Here is a 13,053-nt window from a genome sequence, read left to right as displayed (position 1 = left end):
TCCTGGAAAAATGGCTATTTTAAGCTGCAATCGGCAAATGGTTCAACTTCTCTGGACCTCAATTTCCTCTCCCTTTCTCCCCTTTCCCCAGCATTAAGGAGCTCAGCCTTAGCCTTGCTTGATTGTTGATCGGGGGAAAATGAATACCCTGTGGGAAAGGCTGCAGGGTCCCATCTGGCCAGCAGTGCCTGAATTACCATCCTTCTGTGGTTCATTGTTGTCTGTTTGGCTCAAGGGCTAACCCTGGGCTCTGCCTCATGCCTGAGGTCTTTGGCCCTGGGGGATCCTTTGCTGGGGCAACTCCGCCTCCACCTTTGTGTAGCTCCAGCGCCCCCTACAGGCAGATGGCACTTGAGTGCTCTCCCCACACCTCTGCTCCCCAACCCCCAAAGCCTTCCAGGGTAGGCAAGGACATGGACTAGTCTTGTTTCCCCGAGAGAATTTAAATCCAGGCAAGAATTCATCTTACAGTTGGGGCCAGTTGTTGAAGAAGAAAGGTTGTTTTTGTTAAGGAAGGTCAAGGGTCAAGCCCCATGTGGGAAAGGCTGGGATGCAGGGGGGTGGGTAGGTGGAAATTCCATCAGGGAACTGGCTCTGAGGTCTCTTCCTCTTCTGTGGCTCTCAACCTCACCTCCATCTCCCTCCTCTGTATCCAGTGAAATTGCCCATTGGGCTGTGCTTGATGCTGCCATGCCCCATGGAGGGCATCTCAGGGCTAAATGCTGGTCTGTACCACCAGGACAAGAGGGTGTTCTCCCCCATACAAAGGCCAGGGGACCATGCAACTCTCTGCTTTCTCATTGGGCCTTCCTGTGACAGCCACAGGTGCCATCGATGTCACCTCTGTGCTCTCCAGGTGCCCTGTGGATGCCCCTCCTCTCTCCTTAAGAGTTTTCCAATGCATAACCCACAGCTGGGAATCCAGGTCCAGCCCAGCACCCTCTGAAGTGCCAACTCAGGGCACCTGGGAATTGTGCACAGAATTGTGTGTGTGGCGGTGACTTCCAGAGGCATGGGAACTCCAAGTACGAAGTGAGCCTCGGGGGTCATGGTACTTACTGGCTGACTCCTCGTTCCCTGTTCCCATGGACTCTTCCCTTACTTTTGCCCCCATCAGCTCCAGTTCTCGAATTTTCCTTTATGGGGTAGAGCTTGGATGGAACCCCTGCTGAGACACTGGCAGAGAGCTGGTAGCCCCCGCTACCTAGGAGGTTCTGATGGTCATTGGTGGAACCCAACAGAATCAGCCAGAGCTCTGCCAGTTGCCCCTGTGGAGGAGCTTACCACCAGCTCTCTTCCCAGCACCTTAAGGACAGCCAAATGGAGCTGCTCCTGGAACTCCCCGTCAGCCTCCCTGCTTAGCTCCCCAGGCATTGGACTCGGCACTGTGGCAGGGAGGGGAACTAAGGTGACCCCTGCCCTCAATAAATGTGATACAGGACAAAGACAGACAGACTGACCCACTGTCCACCCCTTAGCTCAGATGCCACCGGGAACAACATTGGCAGATCTGTTTGCTTCCCCTGGGACATCTCGTGTCTGTCTAGGATGTCGATGGTCTGTCAGTGTGAGATTCAAGGTGCAGCAATGCCTTGCAGACTCCAGCACAGATGACCAAGTATCATCATATGCTCAGCCTTATAAACACACGTGCATGACAGTTAGCACATGCTGAGTGCCCATGAGTGTGCATGTGGGTAATGAGTGTTTTCTTGTTGTTCAGCAGAGAACGAGGTCATCTCATTAGTGTTGGGAGAGGAACACAAAAAGGAGGCTCTTTCTGGAAAGATGGGGGTTCTTTTGGAAATCTGGATGTAGGGAGAACAGACAGAGGCTTTCTGGACTGGGGTTTGAGTGGATAAAGGCTCAGGGTCAAGAAGAGGGAACATGGGGAGGTCAGATAGCGTGTAGGTGGGCTAGGCACATGCTGGGCCCCCAGAAGATGTGGGACAGCCATTGATGACAGTGTCTCCACTTGGGTGTCACCTATATCAGTTTCCTAGGGTTGTTGTAAGAAATTGCCACAAACGTGGTGGCTTTGAACAGTAAAACTGGATTCTCTCCCAGTTTTGGAGGCCAAGAGGCTGATGCTCCCTCTGGACTTTGTAGGGGATGATCCCTCCTGGCCTCTTTTGGCTTCTGGGGCCTCCAGCTATTTCCTTGATTTGTGGCCTCACCTACATCTTGTGGCCTCTGCCTACATCTTCATGTGGACTTCTCCCTGTGTCACTGTGGGTCATATCTTCTTCTGTCTTTCTCTTATAAGGACACTTGTCATTGGATTTAGGAGCCTCACTAAACGTGGGCTTATCTCATTTGAAGATCCTTAATTTGATTACTGCTTCTGAGACCCTTTTTCTAAATCAGGTCATACCCATCCACAGGTTCCATGGACTAGGACCTCAGGGCCACTATTCAACCATCCTTACAGGTTTTATCCTATCTGTGAACCAACAGAAGTGACCTTAAAATGTGTTTGTAAACAAAAAAGGCAGGGACACACATGGACACTCAGTGCACAAGAATGCACATCATCTGGGCTCTCATTGTTTGTAAACCATTTTTGTAGGAAAGTTCTATTATAAACCTAATACAATTAAAACAGAATTGCCCCAGCCGCTGCCAGCAGGACATGCTCCACACTTGGGGGAACAGTTGTCCAAGTGACCACGGGTAAGCCTTGATGCTGATAGCTATGGGGCCCACTGGCTTCCCTTCAGGAAGAAAGCCCAGGGGCCGGCGGGATGGGGCTCCGCGGGGCCGCCACGTATGTGATCGTGTTTGTTGGAGCTGAAATCCGGCTGTGGCCTGACTTGTCCAGCTCACACGCTGGCCCTGAGCATAAGGCTGTGTCAGCTGCAGCAGGGACACCTGCTCCTCTCTCCTACTCCACAGGGGACACAGTTCCCAACGTGTTCCATGGAAGTTGGCACCCCTGCCTCATCTGCAGCTTATCCTGCATGCTCATGGTGACCCTGGGGGCCTCAGTGTGAGCAGAGAGCCCAGAATGAAAAGCCCTTTCACCCCTTCTTCCCTTCAACCTCAGGGAAGGGTCCTGCACACTCACCCCATGGACTAATGGTGGAGCCCCAGAGATCCTGAGCTCCCTCCATGTGGGGGAATTCCCACTTCCATAAACATCCTGTTTCAACATCAGCATTTCATTTCTTTCTTCACACCTAAATCCCAAGAGCAAACTAGGGGCACCAATGAATGGTGAATAAAACCAAATCCAAGGAGAAAAAAAATTCAGAAACAAAACCTGAATATAGATCTAAGAAACAAATGGCTTTCCATAGCTCAGATTCCTGCTGGGAACACAGCTCCACCACCCCATCCCCTTACATAGGTAATAAGGCCCCAGCAACAGCCTGGAATGGTGACAAATGTCTGTGCTTTCATGTTTGTTATTTGAGCATCAAGTTGAAACAGGGGCCTAGGTCCCTGGCTCCCATTTTAAAAGGCCCTCCTCTCCAGCAATTAGAAGGGACATGGAGGATGTCCACTGCAGGGCAGCTGTGAGCTGCAGGACGTGGTAGAAGCCCTAGCCCAGAGAATATCAATCACTGCTTCCTCCTTATTGAAGTGTCAGAGAGGGAACCGGGAAGGCTAGTAGGGCAAACCAGCAAGCTGGGGTTGACAGATCATGATGGACACCATGAAGTTGGAGGGTGGAAGAATGCTTTAAAATAAATACCACTGGAAATCAAAGGGGCACAGGGGTTTTATTACCAGCACTTGCCAATACCAATATTTCACTGTAGAGTGACAGGCACTCTGAGGGCACTGGGTGTTTGAAGACAAAGCACTGTCACTTCAAAGGAACCCAGAGCTGAGCCTGGCGGTCCACCGCTTACAAACAACTTTCTCGAGTCTCCTTTGACCTGGCACGTCCTGGATGGAGAGATCAGAGCTGGGTCCTCGGTGAGGGAGCTGACCTTGCGTGTGTGTGTGTGTGTGTGTGTGTGTGTGTGTGTGTGTGCTTGTGAGTGTGCCTGTGTTTTTTTCTTTCTGAGGAGAGATGACCTGTTTTCCATGGCGGGACAATGATGGGGTAATCTGTTTTGGGTGACCCAAGGGGCTGTCACTTGGGGAAACTTGGTAGAATCCAACAAAGAAATTGAGAATGACCTTTGTGTAGGTGGGAATCGGTGGGATTTCTCAATTTCAAGGCAGAGAAAAACTTTAGATCCTAATCCTTATAGGCCAGCTAGAATCAGTAAAACATTCAGAAATAAGAAGTCATGAATACTTGCGTCCAGGGACTGAAATAAAATGTGATAACTGATAATTTTGTCTTCCTTATTTTTTGGAGACATTTCCTGTCAATAACTTAGGAGGATGATGGAGAGAGATTTTTTAAAAAATATTTTTAAGAAAGAAGTTTAATTTCCCTCTCTCCTAAACTATTCCAAAAGCATGGTTCTAATCATTTGAATTAACAGATGGCTTGGCAGTGAAGTCATCTGTAAGCAGGAGGCCAGAGGAGTTATGAAGGATAAAGACCTACTGTGTAAGATTGTACATTGATTGGAGTCTGTGAGACTCCCCGGACAACTGAGTCTTTTTTCCCTAATCCTAAATCCAGTAGTCCATTCCATCCAAGTTTCTAGCTAGTGGATGCAGGAAACTTGAAATTTCTTTTTAAATATCAACTAAGGTATATTTCCCAGGCACCCCAGGCTGAGTGTGACTAAGAATGGACAGAAGCTTTGCTATTTTAAAGAACATTCTTCCTCATCGCATTCGCTTTAGGATCAGGGCTGAGAGGTGCATTTAATCTCATAGACTAGGGTTGTCTCATTGAAGGGATTGGTAAGAAAGTTCTTAGATATCAAGTCATTGATGTGCCAGGGAAAACAGGCATCTACCTTATAATCCAGATGTTCTTTATGGAACACTGCAGTCATAAGGTTGGCTGGTTAGGTGGGAACATGAGAACTTTCCCTAATAGACTGACTGCTGGTAAATTTAGACCCCATTCAATTCTCTCTCCCCCTGCCTACCATCACAACCATCCATGCCCTTCAGATTAATTTTCGCAATATCATGTAAATTGATTGCTAAGTGAAATTGCAAATTGTGCTCAAGATGTTGCATTTTGTGAAATTGATAGAAAAGACCATTGGCAGCCTGCTGATTCACACCCATTGGCAGAATCAGACTAGGTGACAAATGAACAAGAGAAAAGTGACAAAGATGATAACTCTAGGAGAGTGACTTGAATATCAGAGGCTTAAGAGAAGTCTTTGGAAAAATTGATAAAGCTCTATAATATCATTTTGGGGGGTGGGAGTCCTTCTTGATGACCTAGCAATTAAAGTAAATGCAAGGTAAATAGTCCATTGATCTACCCTACAATTTTATGTAAAAATGTATGTCCTCATCAATACTTGACTAAGTTTTGTTGATGTTTAACAATTAGCTCATAGTTTGCCATTATAACCTCCAAAATGGAGGTTTATTTTTATTTTATCGTTGTGGGCATATTAGCTTATTTTCACAACTTTTGGTTTTGTCGTTTTTCCAGATAAATTCTCAAAGTCCTTAATACTATTCACTGTGAAACTGTGGTATTGCGAGTGAATTGTGAATGAAGTCATTTTAGGTGGCCTTTCCCCTGTAGCAATGATCTCAACTAAAGAAGACGATGTTTACCAAGCTGCTAGGTCATCTCCTCCATGTTTGCATCCAGGGGCCTAGCATTGTAGCAGGTCCTCAATAAATGTTTGTTGAATGAACAATTTAACAAACATAAGTTTCTTTACCTTGAGGTTCCTGAAGCTTAGTTTCAGGTGAAAGCACGAGCAAAGACCAGCCCCCAAATCTTCTTTGAGCATGAACAAGAGCGAGCATGCCACTTGGAGTCTTGGTTTCTGATTGTGCGTTGTGTCAATAATGGAAAAATCCAGTGGGTTACCAGTGGGATGGCAGTGGAGTAACCACAAAATTCAACTCTATGGAATCATTTTCAACCTTAGGGGTCATCTTATGTCACCTCCGTTTTATGGATGGAAGCTCTGGGGAGGTAAAAAGTAGTAACCGAACTGTGAATGTCCTTTCCATGCCTTTTAACCTGACGTCCTCTCCCACACTACAGTGGGGCCATGTTGTAAAGGGTGGTGAGGTTTGTTTCCAAAGCTGGCCCCCAAGGCACAATCCCTATTGTCAAAATTATCTTTGAGAATCCTGCAAATCTATCATAAGGGTACGATTTGTGTATACAACTCTGAACAGAAATTCTCATGCACAATATGTTTGAGGACTGCTGAGATGAAAGAAGGAAAGAAAAAAGGCCATCCTTCCATGCAGGCAGCTTTGAAGATAAACAGCAAATCCTCCCACTGAAGAGAGGTGAGAGAAATTCCTATGTGTCCTTGCTTCACTGCGTGGTGTGTGCCATTTGGTTTTAGCATTAAGCGTCTAAAACTGCTGTGACATCTTAATGGATTGAGTTGTTGTGGTGAGGATTAAGCAAGATAGTGGAGTTGTGTCTTCTTGGGTCAGGGAAGGGTGAGCTTCAACAGTTAGGGTGTAGGTCAAATGCATGTGTGATGGAACTGTGCTGCCGTTTCATTTCTCACTTGGAACGCCTTTCTTACTCTAGCATAGGAGCTGGGGGGCAGTTTTCCACTGGACGGCTACTCCATGTCATCTTGAGTTAGCTGGTGCCACTCAGTCAAAGACGATCCCTTCTAGCCCAAGGAGAAATTCACAGCAAATCACGTCTTGAAAATGCTCTTCCCACTATTTTCCCAGTTAGAGTCTCACTTAGGAAGACAAGCTTCGCATGTATGTGTGTGTGTGTCTACACATGTGCTCACATGCCCTTGTGTCAGTTTTCCATTAGAGAAAGCAATTGAAAATTACACATCCATACGAAGGGTGACACCACCTAAGCAAAAGCTGCCGAAGATTCTCTGTTGTTGTGGTTACACAATTTCTGATGAGGTCACTGATCTGAAATGATTATTGTTCAGAATGTGGGGAGGTAGGGGGATGAAGTCAACATCATTGATTTTGTTTGTATTTCAACTGGGACATCCTGTTCTCTGTGATCCTAATGCCCATCAACATACAGCCTTATTGTCATTCTCCTAATATGACAGTCATTGACCCTTGTGCTGCAAAAAATAATCTCATAAATAGATTTTCCCGTTTTTATATTTATGTGCACATCTCTTTCTAGCCGATGACATATCAGCTTTGTAAAAAATTATTATTATTGAAAACCTCTGTGCTAAAAGTTCCATTAACTGAGACCTGTTCTATTTACTCGAATGCTTGGGTACATTAAAACATTCCGTGGTATAAAGAGTGCTCTTATATATTTCCTTAGAAACACATTTTGCGGAACTGAATGGAGAACATTGATGTGGTTGAGGTTAATTATTTGGGCTTTTGCTGGGCACATTGGAAGTTGTGCTGCTTCTCCTGGTACACAGACTAAAATTGGAACAGTGAAGAGGAGCTGAGCGTGGCCCTGTGCCCAGATGACACATCTGAAGTCATATTGATTGAGGGAGATGTTTTATTGAACGATAAGAACTACATTGAGTTTATGGTTTTGCAATTTCCTGCAGCTGGCATGGTTTATAACAGTAAACACAGCAAGGTTCAGGGCTATATTTCCAATGGAGATTTTAGAAAACTCTCAATAACTCAACTCAGGAGGCACTTTCAATTTAGGAAGCTCATACACATTTATTCCCTTGGACACACTTGTGATGAGTGACTTTTATCCTCTTTTGGCAGATGGAGAAACTGAGGCTTAGAGAGTTGTCCAGTGACTTGCCCAGAGGCACCCAGATGATTGATCTGGGGATCAGCACTGATTCCTAAATTGAAATCATCTAGGTGCCACCTTCAGAACTTTTGTTGCATCTACATGTCACCTATGTGATTCTTCACTTATTTTTTCCCCTAGGTGCACTTCCAAAAAAACTTAAGTCCAATTATTTCAAAGAGAAGCTGTTTATCGATACTGAAAATGAAAAGTTAATATTGTGTGCCATTAAGGGAACATTGCAAAAATATTAACACTACAATGTCTTTGGTAAATAAGTTCTAGCCAGAATCTGTTGTGAGCTGAAGTCCATGAGCCCTAGGAATACCCCTTTTGCTAAAGAGATTTGGAAGTGTTAGGGAGGCATTCAAGATGCATTAGCACCTCGTCGAGACTTTCTTCTTTCCTTAATCAGAAGATTAAAAGAGAATAGAAGAGAGAACAGCTTCATCATTGTGCAGTTCAGTTTTATTTAACTTTTTGCTTATCAATCACCTAAAATAACCACCAACCCCCTCACCCTTCCCTGGGCCCCTCTCTTGGAGGGCCATACCCCCTTTTTTTCTGTCAGTAGGATCCTCATTGGCTTGCATTATCTCATCTAGAATTTCCTCAATTTTTGTAAGGCCTTGACCTGTATGGATTTAAACCACTGAACCAATTCAGCAGAATTGACTGCAGAGGCCATGGGCAACATTCTGCAAAGACCCTCCTGGAAGAGCCTTCCCTTCTCTGCTTCATTGGGCTAGGGCGAGAGGCACTCACCAAGAGTTTCGGAGGCAGCCTGAATCCCTGCATTTCTTTTCTTTGTGTGTGTGTGTGTTTTAAAAACTTTTATTTTAATTTCTGGGGTACCTGTGCAGGATGTGCAGATTTGTTACATAGGTAAATGTGTGCCATGGAGTTTTGCTGCCAAAGGACTATAAATCATGCTGCTATAAAGACACATGCACACGTATGTTTATTGTGGCACTATTCACAATAGCAAAGAGTTGGAACCAACCCAAATGTCCAACAACGATAGACTGGATTAAGAAAATGTGGCACATATACACCATGGAATACTATGCAGACATAAAAAATGATGAGTTCATGTCCTTTGTAGGGACATGGATGAAACTGGAAAACATCATTCTCAGTAAACTATCGCAAGGACAAAAAAACCAAACACCGCATGTTCTCACTCATAGGTGGGAATTGAACGATGAGAACTCATGGACACAGGAAGGGGAACATCACACTCCTGCATTTCTTACTGATTGATTGAGTGAGATGGAGTTTCACTCTGTCGCCCAGGCTGGAGTGCAGTGGCGTGATCTTGGCTCACTGCAACCTCTGGCTCCCGGAAACCCTGCATTTCTAAGATTCTGGGACACTGATTGGGAGCCCATGGTGGGCATGCTGCCTGTGGCAGGAGGAGGTGGTACACACATGATAGAGAGATGGCCAGTGTGCCAGGGTGCGTGGGGGGATGGGCGCAGGTACAGTGGAGGCTCACAGGATGGAATGCGTGATAGAGAGATGGCTAGTGTGCCAGGGTGCATGGGGGACAGGCGCAGGCACAGTGGAGGCTCACAGGATGGCACGCACGATAGATGGACAGTGTGCCAGGGTGCGTGGGGGACGGGCGCAGGCGCAGTGGAGGCTCACAGGACAAGGCATCACCTGCAGGACTTCTCAGGCCTCAGTCGGGGCCTGAATTTTTTTTCCTGAGAACAACAGGGAGCCACTGAAGGGTGAAGGGCAAGGTGCAGATAATCCCATTTAGGTTTTCTAAAGATCACTCTAGACAGAATGGAGCAAGAATTGGGGTAAATAGAGTGGGTATGAGGTACTGATTAGGAGACCACTGATAGGCCGGGCACCTTTGTTCTTAAAAAAAAAAAAAAAAAAAACTTGGCAAAAGTGATGCTCCACCTAGAGGGGCAAAAAAGTTAAATTATTAGTTTTTAATTACATGTGTAATCATGAATAATACTTATCTTAACACATTAAAATGCAATAGATAAGGCTGATGTTCAGTTTCACCACTACCCCATCCCAGTACTATCCTCAGGTAAAATGACAGTTTGGAGTCTGGAGTGCATCTGACAGATCTTCATCTCTCTCTCCGTGTGTGTGTGTGTGTGTGTGTGTGTGTGTGTGTGTAACACAGCAGCAGCACACTGCACATCTCATTGCACAACTTGCTCTTTTTACTCAAAAATGTTTTGTGGTTCCACACTGTGAAAACATGTAGATCTGTCTCAACTTCCTGAGCAGAGACAGAGTCCCTCTGGGTGGGAATACTCTTATTTATGAAGCCATTCTCCTATTAAGGAAGAGTTTGGTCATCACCAGTGTTTCACGCTTCCATGATGCTCCTTGGACACACTGTTTATATCTCCTTAGCCCAGGCAGGGTTTGCTCTAGGGAATAACCAAGAAGAGAAATTGCTGGGTCTTTGAGTGTTGTGTTGCACATTTTTAATAGCCATTTTCAAATTGCTTCCCAGTTTATACTCCTACCAGTAGCATATTAAATACCTCTCTTTTCCTCCAGCTTATAAAACTTTTTCTTCTTTTCCCCTTGGATGAGTGAAAGATGCTACCTTCTATGCCTGTGGACAGCAGGGCCTTTCCAGCCCTCCTTGCTTCTCACTAGGGGTCTGTTATCCATTCCGTCCATGGAAGGCTGGCATTCTCTAGTAGAAAAAAGAACATGGAGGGACAATAAGACTTGTTTTTTTGTTTTGTTTTTTTTTTAAATCACAGAGAAGTAAGTTTCTCTTGACCAGACGTTATGTCCACTGGGCACAATTTGATGTTCTCACCAAATATTAATAGATTTGTTCCTCAGCAGAGGCACGATGGATCAGCCTGCTGTGGGGGGACTCTCACTGCAAAGGACACCAAGGCCTTCCTCTGTGCCCCGTCAATTCATTAGACCCAGTTAGCAATTTGCAAAAGAGATGAGTTGATCTGCAGGCTGCCAAGCCCCAGTGTTACTCAGCTACCTCCCAGAAAGCTCAGAGAAGCCCTGGCCTCCCAGGAGCCTGAGAGAGCAAATAGTAATATGCGAGGCTTTAGGCAGAGGCTGAGCAGAGTCGTCATTCCTCATTATAAACAGAAGCCAGAGAGATGAATTTCTCAGCCCTTCCTGGGTTAGGGTGGGATTTGGGGCCACAGTCCAGACTCCCGGGATAAAATGAGAAGGTTCACAAAGCTGGGGCTCCCAATATGAGAGCAGTGTTTCTTTTTTCAAGCTTTTATTATTCCCAAACAGATTCCCTGGTTATCTTATTTTGAAATGTTGCTGCTGCAGGCAGAACTTTAAACTCTGCATGCCTGTATTAGGAGGGACTCTTCGGGGTGTAAGGAAAAGAGGCTTGATTCAAATTGGCCTAGACAAACAAACAGAACCCAATTCATTATCTCACGGAACAGAGAGAATTGCTTCAAGCTCAGCTGGGTTCAGAGGCTCTGTAGGTGGGTGTGTTCGTCTCTCTCCATCTCTGGGCAGCTCTGGTCCTGCCCAGCTTTTCCGTGCTTGCGTTAGCGTGACCGTTTTTTTTTTTTTTTTTTTTTTTTTTTTATATAACTGAGTCCCCAAACTCAATCTAACTGGCCTGGTTTGGTCATGTGGCTGTCCTTGACCCCGTCACTGGGGATGTTGAGCAGCCAGGTATGGGTCCTGCACCTGTCCTTGTACTGAGGGTTGGGTTGGGGCCATCTCTGCTACAGCCACTAAGAGGAGGCCGAGGAGGGCAGATCACCTGAGGTCATGAGTTCGAGACCAGCCTGGGCAACATGGTGAAACCCCCTCGCTACTAAAAATATAAAAATTAGCCGGATGTGGTGGCATGCATCTGTAGTCCCAGCTACTTGGGAGGCTGAGGTAGGAAAATTGCTTGAACCCAGGGGCGGAGGTTGCAGTGAGCCGAGATCGCGCTATTGCACTCCAGCCTGGGTGACAGAGTGGGACTGTGTCTCAAAATAAAAAATACACAATAAAAAGAGTAAATGAGAGATGGTTCCCCCTAAAGAAGAGGGGGTCAGGCAAGTAATCACAGCAGATGTCCCCTCTTCCTCCATGCAGACATGGGGAAACCATCTTACTCATGGCTTAATGCAATTAGGTATGCATTTGTGAGCCACTGAGTGTCTTTTGAAGCCCCATGAGAGGAGAGGAACAGAAGATGGCTTGAGCCCTCACCTCAAGGAGCTTAGGAACCGGTTGGTGGACCAAGACACCTTTGTGAGACAGATGAGAGTCACGTGGCCTGAGGGTCCCAAGCAATCACTGGGGCCTGTTCCGTGCCAGGCAATGTGTGGGAGCAGGAAGAGAGGCAAACAAGAACATGACATGGCCCTTGTCCTTAGGGAGAGCCCAGTGTGGCAAGGGGAGCCGGCATAGACTGGTAAACAAGTCATTACAAATGCAGTGCGGTGAGCTCGCTGATATGATTAAGCTTCCAAATGAGGGATCCTGACAAGGCCTGCTGGAGCGGAGAGGGGAGAGTGTGCTAGCATAAACAGGAGCATAGCAGGGGGTGGGGCACGCTTCCGACGCTCACCCCAAAGGCCTCTCCATTCGGCCCCCCACTGCAGAAAGGAGTGTCAGCAGGGCATGTGGGAGAACCGAAGGCTGTCACTCTTTATCATGCCTTCTTTCATCCCTCGATCATAAAGAATTTTTGCCATATACTCTAAACTGCTGGGAATAGAGCACTGAACTACTATGTACTTATTTATCTAAAATGCTAAGTGTTTCCCTTAGCAATCACTAATAGATTCCTGTAGAAACGGAGTGCCATGATTAGAATTCTGATGTCTGTGCCAACAGAAGGTGGGAAGGCAACAATAGGTAGTGCACTAATGATGGGTTCAGTGGGGAGGTGGGTGGGTAGGACGATATAGTCATTGAAGGAGAAGGTTGAAATATGGGCATTTTAAAGATAAATATGTGTTTATGTTAAAAGTTGAGAGAGAGAGAAAAGAGAGGGAGGGAGAGAAACTCTCATACCTTTAATCCCATACCTGAAATGGGGACGGTTCTGCTTTTGAAAGACTTTCTGAAAACCGTTCTCATATTTGAGTTGGAAGACCCCCTTCTCAGCAGAGGGCCACAAATGAATCCTGAGTTTTGTTCTGGAATTTTCCTATGCAACGTGCTGGAACCAGTAGCCAAATAGAATCAGCGGATGAGGCAGGAAGAAAAATGAGGATCTCAGGGATGCAATTCAACAGGCTTCAAATGGGACACAAAGGGCAAGACTCACCCTCAAC

At 46.0% G+C, this 13,053-nt stretch overlaps 1 protein-coding gene across 1 annotated transcript in view; it reads left to right on the top strand.

Annotated features, from left to right (window-relative positions):
• ZNF831 (zinc finger protein 831) overlaps positions 1-13,053 on the top strand; it is a 112,976-nt gene that overhangs the window by 62,319 nt on the left and 37,604 nt on the right. The gene's annotated exons all lie outside the window — the stretch shown is intronic.

Source organism: Nomascus leucogenys, chromosome 13 (assembly GCF_006542625.1).
Source record: "Nomascus leucogenys isolate Asia chromosome 13, Asia_NLE_v1, whole genome shotgun sequence".
Lineage (NCBI taxonomy): Eukaryota > Metazoa > Chordata > Mammalia > Primates > Hylobatidae > Nomascus > Nomascus leucogenys.
The sequence above is the reverse complement of the archived record's forward strand: the minus strand, read 5'-3'. Positions and strand labels throughout refer to the sequence as shown.